The following is a 21932-nucleotide window of genomic DNA, read 5'->3' as shown; positions in this document are numbered from 1 at the left end:
AAAATCTCCTCAAGAACTTATTTGTATACATCATTATTATTATTATTTATAATTAAAATCACCTTGCACACCACTCTTACTGTGGATATGATTTAGCTTGTGCAATTTTAATTTATTCTTTAAAAAATATAATTTTAAATTAGATTTTTAAATTTTACATTTTTTTTTATCAAATTTGTAAATATATTATATAAAATTTTATGGTACCTAATAATAGTAGTATCTTACACAATAAAAAAATTGCAATATATAAAAAATATATTATATAATGATTTCGTAAAAACTCTACAAATGTCAATTGAAATTAGGGTGTGATTGATTGGAAAAAGATGGAAGGAAAATATTTTTCAATTTCATGGAAAACAATTCCCACCTTCATTCTAGTTGTAATTTTCTATGAAAAACGGATCAAAATATGTTTCAATGTCTTGTACCATGAAAATTTTTCATGAAAAATGTTAAGCAATTAAACATGCAAACATGAAATTTTTTTCATTGATGTGACATTTTTCATGGAAAACAATTCTAATCAAACATATCCTTAGATCCAATTGTTAACATTGCAAGGACTCCTCAAATAAAAAATGATAGAAAAAGAAAAAAAGAAAACACATGGATTTTGTGTGGACATTGCTTTGTGAATCAATTTAGCACAAGCTAAAGGATGTCAAAGAACCTAGCACTTGCAAATTCACCCAATACAAGATTTAAAACCTTTACCCTAGCCTTAATGGCTAAAGTCATAGAAAGTTTGTCCTTGTCTCTCTCACATGGATAAATGACATCTATGGCAATGATCATCTTTCTCCTATCATGCCCTGTATAGGTCACAACGTCTCATACCACATTATCTAAGAAAATCTTAAGCACGCGCGCAAGTCTCCTCATATAATGTGCTTCGGATAGAACATGCATCATTTGTGCCTAATTTGTTGCCATTGTTTCATCTTCCTTGGTTCGTTTGCTTGTCATCGCCTACATCATAGTTGTTGGATTTACCATATGGATGTGTGTGATTTTATAATTTTTCTCATCAGAGAAGCATAATAGAATTCTACACAAATAATATGCAATTTGAATGTTTAAGCAATGCAATATTACATCGCATGTAATTAAATGAATGCTTACTTGGTTCGTCAATGCCGAGTAGGTGTAGAAATTATTTTTATATTGAGACCATATCCTTTTTAAATTGTGGAGGGTCTAGTCTACTCACACTAAACAAGTCTTCTAGAACCAACTTGTAGCTCTCGTCAAATTGCTAGCCAAAGAGCCTCAAGTTACTAGCACTCGTATTGTTTTGCTTAGTCTATAACCTATGCTTAACTCTTGAGCAAGCTAGTAGCAAGTAGTAAGCAAAAGAAAGAAGAGTAAAACCACGAGAAAGAGTCAAACAACATAGGTGGTAAAGATATATCTAACCCATGCATAAGCCTAAATTCTTGTCCAATCCTTTTTCTCATTCGTTATTAGGAAGGTCCAATAGAAGCATAACAGCTCCCACCTACGTGCCCTCAAACCACACCATATGTAAGCCACTAACAAGGGATAACCTATTTCTCTCAAAACTTCCACATGTTGTCTGATATATAAAATCGATTAACTATTTCTATAGAACAATTGACTGTTTTCCCAACATTTGGAAAATTAGTTGATTATCTACATAAAAAAGTCGATAATTTTTCCTTGCATGTCGCATGGCCCTTCATCTAGCTACATGTGATCCATTAACTCTTAATAACATCTCAAGACTCACAATTAACTCTTAACAACACTGAGAACATATCAAGTACATTGATTAGGTTTCAGACGCCACACTTTATGATGAGTAACTTTTTAGGTTCATTGTCAAGTATCTATCAAACAACGTCAAACACCTTTAATGCTGGTCGAACACTTCGACCTATCTTAAGAATCTCTCCATCTTCTTGAGACATTTTAACGATCCTGAGTGACGCCTAACAACGTTTTAGGAGAATTTAAAAGGCAATAAAGTACGATATTCTCTATTAATCCAATAATAAGGTTTTAATAATCAAGTACTTCATTAATCAAAAAAGGCTTAAATAATTTTTCCAACCTTTTGTTCGTCGAGTGAAAAGATTGTATAATCGAGTAATGTTATAATAATTCTAAAGATAATTGATTACAAAAGTAGGATTAATTGAGTAAAGATTAAGTATACTCTACTAAATAAACCTTTGTATTTGTTGGAATACACGTATGGTGGTACAGGTAAATTTAAAAATTTTACATACATCAGAGATGCTGTAACGTCCCCTTTTTCAAATATACAACAATGCTAAATACAAGCTAATATCACACACAGACGTTATTGAAATCCTTACTGACGGAAGAGAAGGTTCGAACCTGAAAGCTAGGTAAAACTATATAGCAAGGATTTTCACTATGTAGTCTCGGTATAAGTACAAAATCCAACAAATAAACTCCTATCATGGAAGCTTTCTTATACAACGTCCACAATGTGTTATTTGAGATACATACATAGTAACTATGACACACAACCCTCAATGAAACAAAGATAAACCCAAGTCTTTTGTAACCCCATGTTTATACAATTGCGATATACGAGTCCCAAAACAAATCCATAAAAGTAGCCTCTTTATACAACATCTAATTTAGAAATAGATAAAAATATTTTTAAAGATAAAATGGCTATAAAGATAAAAATGAATTTTTAAAAGAGAATATTTTAGATATATTAAAATATGCCTGTGAATAACAAAATGATGGGTGCAAATATAATTTCTCTTTTACTAATTATACAAATCCACACTTTGGACATCGTTTTGAGGGAAACCCATGGGCCATTACTGGCTTATCACATGCCTTTCCTTTTTTTTTTATTGACTGCCCTACACTTCCATGCTTTTCCAAACAATCATTATCTTTGCTTGAATTCTCTTTTAAATTAATAATTATATATACATCATTTAATTTTTATGCAATTAGTATTGAATTTAAAATTTTTACTAAAATAATATCAAGCGTTTTTCAAGCCAAAATTAAAGAGGCTTATCAGTCTAACTAACTAACGCCTTCCTCTAACTCAAGTTTTTGGCAAGGAAAAAACAAACTTCCTAATGTAACATCTCTGATGAACAGGGAACGATAATAATTAGAGTGTGTTTGATTGCATATATTTTTCATGAAAAATATATAATTATTACACATTTTCTATAGAAAATAATCAAACACTCTTAATTTTTTCATGAAAAAATATATATAGTACAACCATTTAAAGGTTCTTTCCATGAAATTTATTTTTCAAGGGGGTGAGATGGTTTTTGTTTTCTAGACAATATTACCTAGAATTTAATTCTAGGTAATGCAATCAAACACACCTTTAGTATTTTTGTTGTGGAGCACTTAAATACCAAGATCAAATTGGTTCGTTAAAATCCTCGATAAGGAGCTAATGTAATGCATTAGGCTCTTAAAATGAACCACTCTATATTGTGTGTGCTCCATTTTTAATTTTCTTCTAATTTAAGATTTTTTTTAAAAAGTAAAAAGTTTAATTCATCCCATTCTTAAACTAAAATATTCTGCAATATTAATGCAAATTGAATATCATATTTGATATATAATTCAGTATACATATTACTAATTTTTTAAAACAATATATTAAAAACAATATACGGTATTATTCAATACCTGGCTATCATCTTAAGAGACCATTTTCTCCTTACTGATGGTGTATCTTTTATTTTTATTTATAAAAAAAAAAAACATTTTGACATAAGAAAATGATATTTGGGGTGACCCTTCACATTTAACGCTTTTGTTACATGAAAAAACATCTACATTTAAATATGAAAAATATAATGCAATTTCAAAACAACTTGGCCTCATACTTAAATTGAAAAAAAAAAAAAAAATCAAATTAGAGTATTAAAGTGAAAAATAGACACAAATTGGGTCCCTTTTCTTACCCTAATGTTCCGCTGCACACCCTAAGATTTAATCCTGCCCATCCATCTTTTTTTAATTTAATGGTCATTTTGAATGTAAGATTATAATTTAATTTCTTTCTAATTTCATTAATTCTCACAATTTCTAGTAATAATTGCCATGCCAAACTATTAGGCTACGTTATCTTTACTTTTCAATTTTGAATTTTGAATTTATTTTTAATTTTTTATTTTGATAGTCTATTTTTTAAAAAATTGAAAACGAGTTCTATTTATCATTTTGAAAGTTATTTCTCAAAACAAAAAATTAGAAAAAAAGTTCTCTTTAAAATTTTGAAAATAATTTTTTAATGATATTTTATTCAATAAATTAGAAATATTTAATGTTAATATATTATTAAAAATATATATAAATTTTAAAGTTAATGAATTTTATAATATTTTTTTCCATTACAATAATAAAATATGAATAAATAAATGCGTTTTGAGTTTAGAGTTTGTTTTGGATGAAAACACTCAAAATAACTTTTTGTTACTTTGAGTTTTCTTTATAATTTTCTTTTTTGTTTTCAAAAATTTATTTTTAAAAATAATAAATACAACGTATTTTCATTATTTTAGAATTTGAAAACAGCAAAGAGAACGCAACCTTAATTTTTACATTGATTTTGAGATCTTCTTTTGATTTTGCTAATTTGGCTTTAGAAATTGAGTAAGCTTAATGATTATAATTTTCACATTGGTAATGAGAATATATAAATATGTTGATATTTTTGGAAATGTAAAAATATATTTGTAGAATATAAATTATTTACATTAAGAATTAAAATAGATATATTTAATGTTTCATGTATTCGATTATTAAATGTTATATATTTATAAAATATTAAATACTAAAATATATTTAATATTTGTGTAGCTTCCAATGTTTTAGCTGGAAAAAGATGCATAAAAAAAAGACACCTTAGATCGCAGATATTGATTTGTGAAAATTAGATTTTTATCGTGGAATAGGACTCAAAGAGGCTCACCAGTATACACATTGATGATATTAATGTAAATAGCTTATTTTTAAAGAAATATATATTTTTTAGCAACAAAAAGTCCTTTTGATGGCGTTTAAAAATTTACTATATTAGTCGCTTTATTTTTTAACTTTTAACTAATAATAACTAATACAAAGAAAAAAAAAAATGTGCCACCATCGAAACACCAAAGCCAAACACTACCCAACACTAATCCTTGCCTTTGAGCTACGAACACACCACCATCAAAATAGATCATCTTGGTCAAATGTCCTCACGGATGTAGTACGGTTGGTTTTCAAGTAATAGATTATACCCAAGAATGTAGATTCGAGTCATGATAGTCGCAATCTGAGAGTTTCACCTTGTTGTGGGGTGACTCTTTATGGGCACCATGCACTTTGTCTCTTACTTGGTGCGCTATCGTGTACTGTGATTAACCCCTCCCACAGGCATTGAGTAATGTGTGAGAGGCCTTTAAAGTAAGGGATTTCACTTTTTGCAGCCAAGATCATCTTGGTCAAATGCCAGATAATATTAATAAAATCATCAACCCAACTGCTATATATGGAAACATTCCAGAATTCAACATAATTTCAAACCATCACATTAATGATTTTATTATTTTGTCAATAGTAAAATCAGAGAAAAAAGGGAAAAGGCTGGGAAAGGCAACCACATCAACTTTACGCTTAATTCTCATTCCATTTGTTTAGCATACCATACGCTTATATTAATCAATGGTGAAATTCAATATATCAATGTAAAAATATTACATCAGATTACATAGTGTGCGGGTAACATTTTTCAAAGGACTAATATCTCATAGGTATGATTATGCTATTATACATAGTCAAGTAAAAATAGACACCATCCAACCTCGACGATTAATTCAAAATCCAACAATACCAAAGAAGAGGGTTAATTATGCCAATACTATTATTCTTATATCCATGTACACCTCTAAATAAATTCACGCAAACTTATAATCAACACAATTGAATCATGCAATAATCAAATATTGAGATTATCCCTTTCCACCACTACAAACAAAGTAGCACATTAGGGCTTTTTGATTTTTTTTTTTTTTTGGGGGGGGGGACATTCTTTCCTAAGCTATCACTTGTCTTTTGACGCGAATGCTACCATTTGTGATGAAAGAACCCGATTACTCAACAAGTCATAAACTTAGAATGCTTTGCATACTCGTATTTCAAGTCACCATTTGACGTGAAAGTTGGCATGGGTGTCATGTCTAACTCCCAGTTACTAAGTAACAAGAAACATTGGAGTAGATAAAGTCCCCATTTTTTTTTTTCTATTCTTTTCTTTTCTTTTCTTTTTTGCCCTTTTTATTTAAACTTTGTTTAGCACTAGCTTCGAGAGATAATTAACAAAATAAGCATCACACAATTCAATCATGCATAATCACAAAATTCACGCAAACTTCTTACCAAGGCATGCACTTCAATAATCATAATAATCAAGCACTTTCAACCCCCCTACATAAGATATTGCTACATCTCGAAATCATCAAGCAAGAAGAGTGTTGTTCAATTGAATTGACTATGCATCATAACATAAGTATTAAAATATTCAAAACTAATACCGCACAATATCCAACCTCAAGGAACAATATATCTACACAAAAGGTTGAGCTTCCAATCTTCATGGACGACGGACGATCTCTGCAAAAAGTTGAGCATCTTTGAGAACAGTTCCCAAAAGTTTTGGTCCTCTTTGTGAGAAAGAAACATAATGTACCAACACACAAACCTTTTCTGACATTAGAACTTCTATCTAACATTGGCAATAGTAATGTTTTGGAAATAAAGGAGAAGAGGTAACTTCATTAATCAACAATAGTAATGTCTTCCAACTCCCATTACTATTCCATTTCCGATCAATTGGCTGCCGCTTATCACCTTCTTCATCCGTGGCGCCGCCATTGGCTTTCTCCACTCTCGGCTTCTTCCAAAGCATGAAATTCCTTGCGCCAAACGATCCAATCGTCTGCGATGGACTCAAAACTTCCACTCCAGGAATAGTGGGGCAGTACAGTACCGAACTCATTGAAATCGGATCCCAGAACCGGCAAACGCCCTTGGCGGGCGTAATTCTTGAGGACAGTCCCGATCACAGCGGCGACGAGCTCGTCTTCATTGACGATGAAGCGGATCGGCCCGGCACTGCCGAGCACCGTCACGCTGATCAGGATGCGACGTTGAGGGCAGTTGACGGCCTTCTTGTTCTGCTTGTGCAGCATCATTGTTGATGAATCAACCAAGATCGACGATGACACAGAATTCTTTTAGGATTTGGGTTGGATTTTGAATAAAAGGAGATATCAAGAAACTGAAATAGAGGAAATATATGTGTTTATGGTTTAGGAGGGAGGGTGGTCACTGGTCAAGAGCAGAGGCCAAGGCAGCGGTGATAGGAGCCTCGCTTGCAAGAAGTGAAGCAGAAAGCGGTGGCTGTGGAAGTACCCTTTGAAGTGGAAGGGAAAGAGGAGATCATGAAGATTTCAACCATTAACAAACGCAGGAAGAACAGACAGATTTGCGTTCTTGCAGAGAGGGTTTGAAAGAATGAGAATTTGAAGAGGAAGGGGTGGGGCTTTATATATAGGATGATGATATGGGCGTTGAATCCTATTGAAAATCTTTACAAATTGATTTTTGAAGATTTTTTTTATTATGATAATAAAATCTTAAAAATAATAATTTATCATAATTAAAATCACCTTGTACAAAAATCTCCTTAAGAACTTATTTGCATACATTATTATTATTATTATTATTATCACCTTGCACACCACTCTTACGGTGGATATGATTTAGCTTGTGCAATTTTAATTTATTCTTTAAAAAATATAATTTTAAACTAGATTTTTAAATTTTAGAATTTTTTTATCAAATTTGTAAATATATTATATAATGATTATGTAAAAACTCTACAAATGCGAATTGAAATTAGGTCCAATTGTTAACATTGCAAAGACCCCCCAAATAAAAAATGATAGAAAAAAAAAAAACACAAGGAAAAAAAAAACACATGGATTTTGTGTGGACATTTGGTTTGTGAATCAATTTACACAAGCTAAAGAATGTCAAAGAATCAAGACGATCCTAAGTATCCACTAGCCAGGACTCAAGATGATCTTGAGTATCCATTAGCCAAAGACTCTGGACGATCCTAATGACAGTGAAGTTTAACTTAATATGAACTTATTAAGACTTTTTGATTACCATGCACTATAATCTTTTCATTGACTGACATCCTGACTGAGTGAGAGTCATGAACTAATTGAACTCACCTGACTCGATAACTATGACCGATCCGATAAGGTGTGTGGTATAAATAGCATGTCAGATCCCATCAAACATTGGAACTCTTTCCAATCTCATGCTCACCCTAGTCAGGAAATTTTTAATCACTACAACTAATACGTATTACATAGGATGTACATCTTCAACCCATGGAGATCAATGGATCCTATTAGTGAACATCTTTCTCCAAACACTATTGTAGAGTGACCACGCAATGAGCATTCCCACATTTTACACCGAATGGTTCTGCTTAGTGATAATTCCCTGACACTAGTGCACAAGACACCATGTCACCTCTAATCCAAGGACTAGATACACAATCAAGAGCCAGTGACTAATCATTAATCCCTAAGTCACGCGATCATCGCAGACGTCACATTCAGTGGATGTTCTACCAACACCCACTCACATGTCTGCTATATACGTCCCACTCAATGTGGCATGTGACTCATCACCCCCATTCCCATTAGCATCCCATGATAACAATGTAGTAGCCCGTGTGCCGGTCCACTGATTGATATATCATATTCCCCTTCTGATAAATCTAAGGATCGGGAATACTTTTAAGATATCCTAAACTAAAGATCCAGGTCACAATGTCTCAACCTTTTGAGAGTAAGAACTCTATCAGGATATCTAGGGACTCATTCATAAAAGTGAGAGAGAGAGGTCTGAATGAAGATATGACCCTTTTTTATTAATATCAGGAGTTAATGAAGAGTGCCATTCACATACATCCCATGTAATGTAAATCAAGTATCTAGGACACTATCACTAACAAGCTTCCACTTACATCAATGCTAATTTACAATCTACAACTATTGAATCATCACATGATATCCAATACCCATTTTTTGAAGATGGCGATCCAACTGAGCTTGTGTTAATGCCTTGGTTAGTGGGTCGGCAACATTCTCTAATGATGCCACCTTCTGTAGCTGCTCATCCCCACATGCTACAATCTCTCTAATCAGATGGAAACGATGCTCAATGTGCTTGGCCTTTTGGTGAGACCTAGGTTCTTTAGCTTGTGCAATAGCCCCGTCGTTGGTAGAATAGACCCGTTGTTGTTGCAATACAAAGGTATTTGCAACTCTACTAATGGAACCACATCAAGTTCAAAAATGAACTTCCTTATCCAAACAGCTTCTTTGGCTGCATCATATTCTGCCACATACTTTGCCTCCGTGGTGGAATTCGCAATTATTTCATGCTTGGAACATTTCTAGCTAACTGCTCCATCATTCATGAAAAATATAAACCCAGATGTGGATTTCCTATCATCCACGTCAGACTGAAAGTTTGAATCTGTGAACCCGTCTACACGGAGATCACCTCATCTATAAGGCAAAACCATATCCCTAGTCCTTTGTAGAGACTTCGGGATATGTTTCATAGCCACCCAGTGCTCCTCACTTGCATCAAACTGATATATGCTAGTGATGCTCACGGCATAGGATATATCAGGCCTCGTACATAGCATAGTGTAAATAAGGCTTCCCATTGCCGAAGCATAAGGAACTCTCTCTATGCACTGTCTCTCCTCCGAAGTCTGTGGAGACATCCTCCTAGAGAGTGAAACTCCATGTTGAATAGGTATCAACCCTTTCTTGGAGTTCTCTTTGGTAAACTTCTTTAGCATCTTGTTTACTGGACAACCATCTCCTCGCTCTATTTCTATAGACACGGATTCCCAAGATGAAGGTCACATCCCCCAAATCTTTCATGAAGAATTTACTGGATAACCAAACCTTAACTGACATCAACATGCCAACATCGTTCCCCATAAGGAGACTGTCATCCACATAAAAGATAAGATAAGCTCTCGCTCTCCCACTTACTTTCTTGTATACACAAACCTCATCGGGATTCTTTATGAAACCAAATTCCTTGATTTCAGAATCAAAACAAATATTCTAAGAACGGGAAGCCTACTTGAGTCCATAAATGGATCTCTTCAGTTGGCAAACCTAATTAGGATTGGTAGATTGGAATCCCTACAACTGTTCCATGAATATATCTTCATCAAGATAATCATTTAAGAACACCGTCATAACATTAATTTGCCAAATCTCATAATCATAATTGTCCTTAAGGCCATGCTGAATCTCAGGGTAATTCCTCTTTTAATGCCCATCCTGTCCACATTGGAAATATTTTCCTTTGCTAACCTTCACTTTGGACTTGCTCTTGGAGGATCTCCTTCTTGGGCCCCACCAACTTCTTCTTCTTCTTCTTGGAGGTAGATTTCCTCTTCTAAGATTTAAAGGTTGAGGCAACGACAATGATGTCTTCCTAACCCTTTCCCTTGATCTGGGCCTTAGCTGACCTTAGCATGTTGAGTAGCTCAGGGAGTGTGGACATGATTTTGTTCATATTAAAGTTCATTATGAAACCAGAGAATGACTCAGGGAACAACTGCAAGATCAAGTCAATATGTAGATCTGCGTCCATGTTGAAATCTAGTGCTTCCAATTGATTGATCGAGTCAATCATGGACAACACATGATCCCCAACATTTGCGCCCTTCAACATTTGGGCCCGAAACAACCGCTTTGATATCTCATATCTAGCGGTCCTACTCTACTCTCCTACAATTCTTTTAGATTTAAGATCATGTCAGCAACAGTCTTCATATTCTCATGCTACCTTTGAAGCTCACTGTTCATGGAGGCTGCCTCCTTTCCACATCCAATGTGGAGCTCAATATTTGGCCCCTATGCCACCAAATCCTCACATAATAGTTTCTTGGACCTGTGACATAATTAGATCCCTACCTATCACACCACCCAACTGTCCATTTGAACGCCTATCCCTCACATAATAGTTTCTTGGGAATAGACTTATGGGGTCACTGACAACACAAAGTGCTTAATAGGTCAACAAATCAACTCTCCTGAAATGTACCCTCACATATATCTATAGCCAGGGCACACCCATTTGAGTGATGGTCTTCCTACAGTGACGAAGGGCCATGATGAATCAAATTTAATGCTAAGATCTAATATTACTTTGCACATTTGGGAAGATTTTTCGATCTCTAATTTTAATGATCTCACTTTGCGGATGCATTAAGTTTTAATGTGCCTAACGCATAATAAAACAATAATGCATACATGCACATATCCAGGATGATCGTGGGCCTTAAGCTATTAATTAGACCCGAGCCTCGTGATCTAATTAAGGAAGCTTTCCAAGAGACTCGACCATACATTCTTCGCTGCCAACAAATGTAGTTAACTTACTCCTTTGAGGTCCAAAACTGGACGACTCGACGCCTCCATCAACATCAACCTTTTGATTCTCCTTCTTTTGATTTTACAAGAAAAATTTCTAATACAAATAATTTTAAAAATTGAAAGAAAATACATGGAGACTTGTGTTTCTTTACAATGCGAATGAATAAATTAATATTACATATTGGTCACCAAATGTAACACCTGAGATTTTTCATATTCAAGGAAAGAGAATCATAGGAAGTTAGGGGCAAAATCATAATTTTGAAGCTTGGGTAAAAGGATAATTTTTTAAAGAAAAAACTTTGGAACAAACGTAATTTACTAAAAGACCTGGGAATTGGTGAGATTCAAGGATAGATCAAAGACCTAAATGAAATGGATTTCAAAACTCATTAAATATAACTTTGGATTCCAAATCCTATTTAAATCCAACTTTGGGACAAGTGGCAAGAATCAATTGGCCGTTTGGGGATAAGGATGAGAGCCTCATAGTGACAGGACAAGTGGCGATGAGTGATTGGCCCGAGATTTCTATAAATAGGCTATGGAACTCAACCTAAGTCATTCTAAAAGAATTTTGGATTGATTTGAGTTCCATTTTGAGGCATTGAGAGTTAGGGGTGTGTTCTTAACAAGAAGAAGGAAATTTTGCAAAAAGAATGAGCGAAATCGGAGAAGAAACGAGGGAGAACGAGCTTCACCAGAAAAATTGAAGCTTTGCTAGAGTTCGGGCCAAACCAATTGGAAAACAAAAAGGTAGGTTCTTTTTTTTGTTATATTCCTATAGAAGGGGAAGATAGAGACCCATAGGTTCAAACGGGGGTCAAATCAGAGCTAAAACGAGGGAGATATGGCAAAAAAAACCAAAGGGGTTGTGCGTTGTTGCTAGAAAAGACACCGACGCGTGTAGTACACACGTTGCTGCTGGCCACGTGTGGGGGTGCATGGGCCCTCTTCCCAAGGCGAGTGAGGCCGCGTCCCAGCTCCTTTCCCCCTGAAATTTTACACACAAGAACATTAGATCATATAGAACAATCCTACATAAAAATATTTATTGTTTGCTTCACAAGAACTGGTGTTTTCTGCAGAAAAAACGTTAGATCCGCCATTAAACAGGAAAACTTCTACTCCTTATGCAAGCTCCCAACCCTCTTCTCATGTTTTTTTATCCTTGCACAAGCTCTTAACCCTGTCCTAAGTTATTCTCACCTTCGGTTACATATAAGTTCTCGTTTGTGAGTCTTCTTCATATTATTCTCTTTAGTATGAACGGATTAGTATGATTTATTTATTTAGCCTGTAACATAAACTCTGGTTAAGTCATGTTCATACTGTAAATAAGGGTTTTGATTTGCCCTCAAATTCTTGAAGAATGATGTTTTATCATTGGGTTCAGTTTACGCAAGGAATTGTGTCTTCTTGCGAAGGGAATGTTATGTATGGGCTTATGGTTGTTTAAGGGTGTGGGGTGCAAAGCTATTGGTTGTCGACCGTTGAGTCATGACAGTCTATCATTGGATGTATGGGTGCCAACTATCGGCTGTTGTGACAAGCCACAGACGAGCCAGGAAAGCTGGTACTTCCAGTCACCCACATTTGTTTTGTGCATATCATGATATTATGTGATGCATGGGGATTGGATTGTGTTCATTGGGGGAAGCATGCTTTGTGTGTGGGGGGGGATATGTGCATATTGGCATGACCTGGTTGGTCAAAAAGCCAACTTGGGTACCTTAGGTGAGCATATGCATTTAGAGCATTTCGCATGTGTGTGTTCCTAGGCGGGTGTAGCATGGCCTGATGCATGGTTTATGGGGGCCTTGACATCATCTTTATGTTGCAGATGCCATTGTCTTTATTATGTGTTGCATTATATGGTAAAGAAAAGTGGTTATGAGAGGTGGGTGAGGCCCACGACGTAAGATCGTGGAACAGATCCATGGCAACGACATGTTATGATGATATGTTATGTATGATAGGGAAAACATGTTATGAATGTCAGAAAAAACAGACCAAGGTCAGGAAAAGGCAGGTCAGGAATGATGAGATGGTAGCCTATATTGGGTTGCTAACAGGTTTGTATGTGGAACTTGGTGATGTGAACCCCACGAAGGAAGGTGAGACCCGACGATCAAAAATGGTTCCTTTGCCAAGGATCGTTTTAAAACAGATTCATAATAAAGAAAACAAAGGACCTTGACTCGTTATCTATAAAGAGATAAGAACCAAAGGTATAAGAAAGTAGGGTTGACGCCACACTCAAGATAGATGAGAAGATTTGTGAGTGATAAGTCAAGGATGAATGCCACAAGATAAAATCTTGATAAGTTCAAATAGTTCGTTGAAGAACCAAAGAGAAAACTCTCACAAAATAATATTGATCAAAAACTAAATTCCTCTCGGGTTACATTGGCTTATATAACCGAATTCAAATTCTAAATTAGAAAGAAATAAATCAAATCCTAGGCATATTAGGAATTGATTACAAGAAGGAAATAGCATAATCTGATAAAGAAACAAGAATTATCTAAAATAGAAAAGATTTAAAACAAAGGAGGAAATAAGGGAAGCTTGGATCAATCTTGTCAATCAATCAATCATCTCCAAATCTTGCAAATCTTGTCAATCAATCAATCAACCAATCAATCTGGCAATCTTGTCAATCAATCAACCAATCAATCAATCAACCCCAAATCTGGCAATCTTGTCAATCAATCAACCAATCAATCAATCAACCCCAAATTTGGCAATTGTGTCAATCAATCAACCAATCAATCAATCAACCCCAAATCTTGCAATCTTGTTATTGGGCCTCCATAAATGCTCAACAGATTTTGGGCCTCCATTAATGCTTAAATTGGGCCTCCATCAATGTTCAACAGATATTGGGCCTCCATTAATGCTCAACAGATCTTGTGAGGCTTTAGCAACCTGATTCACATCATTCCCCCTCTCTTGAGAAAGATTTGTCCTCAAATCGTCACCTACATGAAAAGGAAAGAAATCAGCAACATTAAAGGTTGCACTTGCAGTATACTCACTCGGAAGGTCGAACTTGTAGATCCTTTCAAGCACTTGAAATGGATCGTCTCCCCTTGAAAGTTGTTTTGAACGCCTTTGAATAGGAAATCGTTCCTTCCTTATATGCCACCAAACCCAATCACCAGGATCAAATACAACTTTCTTGAAACCATTAGGTATCCTTTCCGGGAACACATCATCAATTTTCTGCAAAAAAGAAACAACACTAGGCAAAGAGGGGTGAAGGTCAGTAGTTACAAATAAAGCCTTTTTGAATTCACTCTCTCTTACATAATAGTTCACTTGTTTTCTCTCTTTTCTTTCCTCACTAACAAAAACTCCTTTTCCTTTTTTGCTCTCCTTTGCTTTCTGTTTGGTCTCAATTTCTCTTACTTTTGAACTCTCACTCTCTTTTTCGATCATCTCAGTTTCTCTTACTCTTGAACTCTCACTCTCATTTTTCTTATCACTCTTTTTTTTTAACCTCACTTGATCTTCATACACTTGTCTTGGGGATAGGGGTACAAGAGTAATTGGTTTTTCATTAAGTACAAAGGAGAATCTATTGGTATAACCTTCGTGAATTGCACACCTATCAAACTGCCATGGTCGCCCCAAAAGAATATGGCCGGCATGCATTGGCACCACATCACACAAAACTTCATCTGTATAGTTTCCAATGGAGAATGAAACAAACACTTGTTTAGTTACTTTAAATTCTCCACAATCATTCAACCATTGTAGGTTATACGGCCGAGGATGCTTCAAAGTCATCAAATTTAATTTTTCAACCAAGCTAGTACTAGCCACATTAGTACAGCTCCCACCATCAATAATCATGCTACATACCTTATCGTTGACATGGCATCTAGTATGAAAAATGTTCTCACGTTGCTCTTTCGCATCCGCTTTGACTTGCACACTAAGAGCTCTCATTGCCACCAAGAGCTCCCCATCAACCGGGTACTCAATGCCACTTGCATCCTCTAAAGGTGGCATGGACTCATTATCAGACTTATTATCAATCTCATCTTCGGTCTCAATATCACCATCATCTTTCAAAATCATCACACTCTTGTTTGGGCATTGAGATGCAATATGGCCTGTTCCCAAACACTTAAAGCATTTGATATCTCTATTTCTAGGAGGTAGGGTATCAGATTTTACCTTATTTGGTGCTCCTCCATCTTTGTTTGTTTTGAAGGTTTCAACATTAAGCCTTTCATCCTTTCCACTACAATTCGATTCCCATGTTGAAGAAGAACTTGAATTTTGCCCAATTCGTGTGGACCCCTTTCTCCTCAATTGTCGCTCCACTTTAATGGCCATGTGCACCATGTCATCTAACTCAACGTAATGTTGTAATTCGACCACATCTGCAATATCACGGTTCAATCCAACTAGGAACCTGGCCATGGTAGTTTCTCGGTCCTCCTCCACATTGGCTCGAATCATGGCTATTTCCATCTCCTTGTGGTAGTCCTCAACACTTTTGGAACCTTGAGTAAAATGATATAAGAATGAAAAAAAAAAAAGGATAGATAAATACCCGATTTTAGAGCCAAAGCTCTGATACCAAATGATGTGAACCCCACGAAGGAAGGTGAGACCCGACGATCAAAAATGGTTCCTTTGCCAAGGATCGTTCTAAAACAGATTCATAATAAAGAAAACAAAAGGACCTTGAGTAAGGCGTTGCAACTTCTGAAATAAGTCCCTATAGTAGTGACTTGGAATGAATCGCCTCCTCATAATAGCCTTCATTTCTTCCCATGTCTCAATGGGCCTTTCATGATTCCGTCTCCTGCTCAAAATAAGTTGATCCCACCAAATAATAGCATAATCAGTAAATTCGATGGTGGCCAATTTTACCTTTTTCAATTCAGAGTACTTGTGACAAGAAAACACCATTTCAACCTTTGTCTCCCACTTCAAATAAACTTCTGGATCGTTTTTTCCTTGGAAAGATGGAATCTGCATCTTAATGTTGTCCAAGTTATTATCAATCCTTTCTCCATGTCTAACTCCTCTATCTCTATTCCCACGCCTAATTCGGCCTACACTTACATTAGAGGAACGATCATCATCATCTAGGTCATCCCCATAGTCATCTTCATAATCATACCTAGGTGGATGCCTCTCTCTTCGTTGCACAGTAGGAGCTCTAGGTGGTTGCCCCCTTTGTGAACTAGATTCAACTTTATCTATTTTCTCATTTATCTCATCAAACCTCATCTCCATTCGTTCAAATTTTTGCTCTAAGGACTGAAAGAAGAGTTTGAAATCTATCTTTTCCTGAGCTTCATTCTCTTGAGACATGTTTAATACCCTGTAAAACAAAGTTAGGAAACCTCACAAACACTCACTCACGTGTTTCCTCTCAAGATTGATAGCACTCACACTCGTGTATTCTCAAACTTGGCTTTTACCCTCTTATGAGCTCACACTCTCCTGCCTTTTTCCATTCTTTAGCCTTCTCTTTTAGTTCTTTATTGAACTCAAATGAATTTAATCAAAATTTTTCTTGCAACAATCCAAACTCAACCAATCAGATCACTAAGAATGAGAATGGATTAATTTGCAAAGGACGAAAAAAATAGGCAGAATTTAAGAAGCCGAAAGGATAGAGTTATAATGAAACAATGGATAAGAAAAGACAAGAGGAAAAGGAGATACGAATTTTGATGCAACTAGGGTCAAACTGTTCTGAATAGACAGAATACACACTTTATGCTATCAAAACTTGAATGATAAGCAACACTTCAACTAATTCAGATTCAATTGATTTCTGAATTTACTTTACTTTTTTTTTTTTTGAATTTTCAATTTCGCACTTTCTTTTTCTTTGCGAACTTCCAACTTTCCACTCTTTTTTTTTTTTTTTGATTTTCCAACTTTCCTTTTTTTTTTTTTTTTGGAATTCCCAACTTCTCACTTTTTTTTTTTTTATATATATATAATGATAAATAACAAAACTTGAAGAAATCAAGATGAAAAATAGGCAAAGTTGCAAACTTGAAGAACAAACAATGGTGCGGGAATAAAGAGAAACAATAATCAATGAAAGCAAAAATAAGGATAGTTCAAACTTGATTTAGAGCCAAAGCTCTGATACCAAATGATGTGAACCCCACGAAGGAAGGTGAGACCCGACGATCAAAAATGGTTCCTTTGCCAAGGATCGTTCTAAAACAGATTCATAATAAAGAAAACAAAGGACCTTGACCCGTTATCTATAAAGAGATAAGAACCAAAGGTATAAGAAAGTAGGGTTGACGCCACACTCAAGATAGATGAGAAGATTTGTGAGTGATAAGTCAAGGATGAACGCCACAAGATAAAATCTTGATAAGTTCAAATAGTTCGTTGAATAACCAAAGAGAAAACTCTCACAAAATAATATTGATCAAAAACTAAATTCCTCTCGGGTTACATTGGCTTATATAGCCGAATTCAAATTCTAAATTAGAAAGAAATAAATCAAATCCTAGGCATATTAGGATTTGATTACAAGAAGGAAATAGCATAATCTGATAAAGAAACAAGAATTATCTAAAATAGAAAAGATTTAAAACAAAGGAGGAAATAAGGGAAGCTTGGATCAATCTTGTCAATCAATCAATCATCTCCAAATCTTGCAAATCTTGTCAATCAATCAATCAACCAATCAATCTGGCAATCTTGTCAATCAATCAACCAATCAATCAATCAACCCCAAATCTGGCAATCTTGTCAATCAATCAACCCCAAATTTGGCAATTGTGTCAATCAATCAACCAATCAATCAATCAACCCCAAATCTTGCAATCTTGTTATTGGGCCTCCATAAATGCTCAACAGATTTTGGGCCTCCATTAATGCTTAAATTGGGCCTCCATCAATGTTCAATAGATATTGGGCCTCCATTAATGCTCAACAGATCTTGTGAGGCTTTAGCAACCTGATTCACATCACTTGGGCGCCGGTATGTGTATCTTATGTGGGCCCTAAGGACCCTTTATATGCAGTTTACTTTATGTTTATGCATTTAGGTCTACTGCACGTATTGGATATGGCATAATGTGTTACTTCATTGACATGGAATGCATGTGGGTATGGGAAAAATTCTATTCTTAACTTGTTGCCTATGCTTGCAAGCCTTACGACTCACGTTTGCTTGCGTCATTCTAGGTAAGAGCAGGGTACCAAGCAAGGGTAAGGTAGGCGGTGCTTAAGGCGGGGGTTAGACGTGTACAAAGTAGTCTGGACCATAAAGTCCTGGTGATGTCTTCTTGTTGCAGATGTTGTAATGGGATAATGTGTTAGATTATGTATTGCTTAATGTAATGACCTCGATGTATGCTTAAGAATATGTTAAATGGATTGATAAGGCAATAACAAAGCTTTGTTATCAAGAGTAAGTATGTTAGCTGTTGTATTTTCATTAAGACTCTGGCAGGTGCCAATTATTCTGACGCTTCCCCTTGAATTCCTCGGCCGGGGTTTCCAAGGAAGAGGTCTCCATGTGTTTTTGGTAGCCGTGCTAGCATCACGTCCCCGGGAAAATATATAAATATTAACTATAAAAATGGGGACGTTACACCAAATACCTGTAATCATTCATTCATTCACATACATTCAATCCCATTTAATCGACCCACAATCATCCTTATTCAATTTAATTGAACTATTTGGCATAAATACATTTTGAAATCCAATTTCAAATATATTCCGTGTTTATGTATTGTGTGCTACCAATTTCAAAAACATTACATTTAATATTACAATTTATTTCCAGTATAAGCTTACCCAACAAAATCCAATTATATCTAAGCATATATGATGGAGATCAAGGCAGTAATCAAGAAGGACGACAAGGCAACACCAATGATCCATTGAACATCCATGGTGGACCAATGACAAGGGCAAAAGCTGAAAGGGTGAAAGAATCTTTAAATGGGCTAATCAAAGAGGCTTTGGCCAAGAGTTATAAGCAATTTGGATTGGATAACCTGGAGGAATCACAAAAGCAGTTGGGCCAAAATATTATAAATATTATTCAAGTCCAAGTGCAACAAGATTAGGTTAGTTTTATTATTCCAACTTGTAGTTGGATTGGGTTACTTTTGTTATTCTTACTTCTATTTGGATTGGGCTAAGTAAAACCCATTAGATTTAGGATTTAGTTTAGGATTAGGTTTGCCTATAAAAAGACTATATCAATGTGTAAATAAGACATAATTTTGAAGGCAAATTTGAGAGCTTGTTATTTTGAAGAACTTTATGATCTTATCAAGTTAATGCTTGTGGCGATCAAATCTGACTTATCTTCCACCTTTTCTGTAACACCCTACTTTCTTGGGCGTGTTATAAATTGGGATAATAAATTTTGTTTCTTCAAACTAATACTAAACCACATCATTCCTCATATCTATCCCAAAATCTCCATACATTTATCTCGAAAGAGAATCATCATAAACATTAAATGCAGAATCTAGAATTGAACATAACATCTTAACATTATTCACAAATAAGATTATACATCATCATTAACCATAGGGTTATACATCATCATTCTTCAGAACATTTAGAATTCAAAGTAGCAGAACTTAAATACATGTGCTACATAACATACATTCAATTCATAATGCACTTTGCTAAGTGTCATTGCATGCTTCATTCATCCTCGTTTCTGCTATAATCTCCATCTGGAACGTTTGAATATTCCAGGGGCAAAGCCCAAGTTAGATGGTGAATCATCTAAGTAAGGGAATAATAAACATATCTCGTGCATGGATACAATTATGCAAAATGTCTTATTCCTTATCTTAGTTTGAGTTGACCGCACTCAACTGTTGCTCCCCATTTTTATAGCCTCCTTACCAGGCCGAGGTGTATGGGTGCACCCTTGGTAGAACGGCGGTGCTAGTCCATAATCCCAAACCCTTATGCGATACATGATCAATAATATCATCGTGTACATATGCATATTTCCTCATAGCATGTAAATGCAATCTATATGACATATTCAGATTAAGACATGACAACATGATAAAATCATTTACATAAAATCAGGTTTTGGGATTGAACCACTTACCTTCTCAAGCTTATTGGGCTACCTCGATATTCGCGCATTGCCTCAAAATACGTGCAACGCCTCGATTTGCATGCCAACCTCAAAATTCACACAAGTCACTTCAATTTAAGCCTCAAAACACCCTAATTATCATATTTATTTAAATAAGTATTAAAACCTATTTTTTCATAATTTCTTGCATTTTCTTTATTTCTCTCTCTATTTCTTACTATTTTTCCTAAATAAATCCAAACTAATTATTTCTCAAATATTTCACTATAAAAATTCATAAAATAGCATTCTTGAATTTCTGAAATTTTTTAAGAAATTTTACTCACCTTGACTTAGCCTCTCAGGCTTCCTTGGTATCCATACCCCAACCTCGAAACACATGCCCAATCAATTTCCTAGCTTCTGGCATGCTCCTCAAGCCCAAATTAATTCTTGAAATTTTCGAAAACCTTTTCAAAATTTTTCTCCATTTTTCCTATTTTCTTCTTTTCTTTTTCCTTATTTCCTTTCTCTTTTTCTTCTTTCTCCTTTTTCTTCCCTTGTTCTTTTTCTTCTCGTGACCTACGCGCACGAGCTTCGCCGTTGCCTAGCCTTGCTCCATCAGCCCCGTCGCTGCTCTCGGCTCCACCACTACCATCGTACTCCCCAACAGCCACCAGCGCGCTGCTGCCTGCTTCGTTCGCGGCCCCTCCGGCTGACCCCTGCCTCATGACCAACCGCTGCCATGCCATGATTGATTGGCCATTGCTGCTTCATTTTCTTCTAGCCATCATTACTAGCCCAAACAACCCCTTGCCATCGCTTGCCACTGTAGGCCACCCTTCACCAGCTCATCGGTCACCACTGCTTACAGCAGCTCTTGCCTCCTCAACCAGCTCTACTCGGCCATCCTCGAGGGACAGCCATGGATGAATTCGGCCAAAGCTCTCACGAGCTCTCTCTCTTTCTCTCATTCAGTCTCTCTCTCTCTCTCAGCTTCTCTCTAATCTTGGCCATGCTCGGCCACTGCAACAGCAGCTTGAAGCTGTTATACCATGGCCGAATTCGGCCATCTCTTTCTCTCCTCCCTTTGCTTCCATTTCTTCTTCATTTTGCATTTTATTTATAGTGAAATGCAGCTTGGCCACCACTATTTCTCTCAATAATCAACTGTCACTCTTTTTCTTGATAATCAATTGTCGACCATTTGCAATTCCTCATCCCAATGGAGAACCAACTCATTATGCTCAACATGCTGCACAACTGTTTCCTCACGCGTATACCCCCACACATATATATATATAATATATATTACACAATTAATCTTTCCACTT

General features: G+C 35.6%; 1 pseudogene; it reads right to left on the bottom strand.

The window, feature by feature from the left end:
* Window positions 1-6651: 6651 nt before the first annotated feature.
* LOC127810674 (uncharacterized protein At4g22758-like) lies at window positions 6652-7521 on the bottom strand (annotated as a pseudogene).
* Window positions 7522-21932: the final 14411 nt, after the last annotated feature.

Source organism: Diospyros lotus, chromosome 9 (assembly GCF_014633365.1).
Source record: "Diospyros lotus cultivar Yz01 chromosome 9, ASM1463336v1, whole genome shotgun sequence".
NCBI lineage: Eukaryota > Viridiplantae > Streptophyta > Magnoliopsida > Ericales > Ebenaceae > Diospyros > Diospyros lotus.
This window is presented reverse-complemented; position numbering and strand designations above follow the sequence as displayed.